At 41.9% G+C, this 1,369-nt stretch overlaps 1 non-coding gene across 1 annotated transcript; it reads right to left on the bottom strand.

The window, feature by feature from the left end:
* Positions 1 to 781: 781 nt before the first annotated feature.
* Positions 782 to 888, bottom strand: LOC114404335. Its single transcript, XR_003664927.1, has one exon. It is a non-coding gene; the product is annotated as a small nucleolar RNA R71 (small nucleolar RNA).
* Between the last annotated feature and the right edge of the window lie 481 nt (positions 889 to 1,369).

The raw sequence follows: 1,369 nt of genomic DNA, 5'->3' as shown, positions 1-1,369 counted from the left end.
TTCATAGTTAGACTTTGAATTTTTGTCTGAAATTTTTTGTGCTATCTTCTCATCATTTTATAAGGTTGCTCACAAAATTTCAAGTCATTTGGATATCATTTGAGGGTAGCTGTAGTTCAAACCTACACCTTTATTTACATGACAAGGCAACTAGTTGTGTGCATGCTGAATGTAGTGTATGACTAGAGGCAATCCATCTGACTTACAACCCTTTGATCCTGAGATAGATAGGACATTTCATAGATTAGTTAGGCATCATTTTATACCTTTTGATCATTCTGAGCATTCCATAACTGGTGAATATGTGCATTCTGTTATTGGTGATTTTGAACATCCTGATCTTGAGCATTATAATTTTGAACATTCTGATTCTGAGCATTCTGATTTTGCACATTCTGAGAACATGGCACAACCTCCACCTCGTGAGAGGACTCTAAGGGAAATGGCTGCACCTGATTTCACCTACGAAAGCTTGTGCATCCAATACCCTGATGAGGATGTCCCATATGTTCTTAAAACTGGACTGATTCATTTGCTTCCAAAGTTTCATGGCCTTGCAGGTGAAGACCCGCACAAACATTTGAAGGAATTTCATATTGTCTGCTCCACCATGAAACCCCCAGATGTCCAAGAGGATCACATATTTCTGAAAGCTTTTCCTCATTCATTAGAGGGAGTGGCAAAGGACTGGCTGTATTACCTTGCTCCAAGGTCCATCACGAGCTGGGATGAACTTAAGAGAGTATTCTTAGAAAAACTTTTCCCTGCTTCCAGGACCACAACCATCAGGAAAGATATCTCAGGTATTAGACAACTCAGTGGAGAGAGCCTGTATGAGTACTGGGAGAGATTTAAGAAACTATGTGCCAGTTACCCCCACCATCAGATTTCAGAACAGCTTCTTCTCCAATATTTTTATGAAGGACTCAGTAATATGGAGAGAAGTATGATAGATGCTGCCAGTGGTGGAGCCCTTGGAGACATGACTCCTGCTGAAGCCAGAAATTTAATTGAGAAGATGGCCTCCAACTCCCAGCAGTTTAGCGCCAGAAATGATGCCATAGTCATTAGAGGAGTGCATGAGGTAGCTACAAACCCATCTGCATCATCTGAAACTAAGAAGCTTGAAGGCAAATTGGATGCATTGGTTAACTTGGTAACCCAGCTGGCCTTGAATCAGAAATCTGTACCTGTCGCAAGGGTTTGTGGTTTGTGCTCCTCTGCTGACCATCATACAGACCTTTGCCCTTCCATGCAGCAACCTGGAGCAATTGAGCAGCCTGAAGCTTATGCTGCAAATATTTACAATAGACCTCCTCAACCTCAGCAGCAAAATCAACCACAGTAGAGCAATTATGACCTCTCCAGC

This window comes from Glycine soja, unplaced genomic scaffold (genome assembly GCF_004193775.1).
Source record: "Glycine soja cultivar W05 unplaced genomic scaffold, ASM419377v2 tig00020409_1_pilon_353193_443268, whole genome shotgun sequence".
Taxonomy (NCBI): Eukaryota; Viridiplantae; Streptophyta; class Magnoliopsida; order Fabales; family Fabaceae; genus Glycine; species Glycine soja.
The sequence above is the reverse complement of the archived record's forward strand: the minus strand, read 5'-3'. Positions and strand labels throughout refer to the sequence as shown.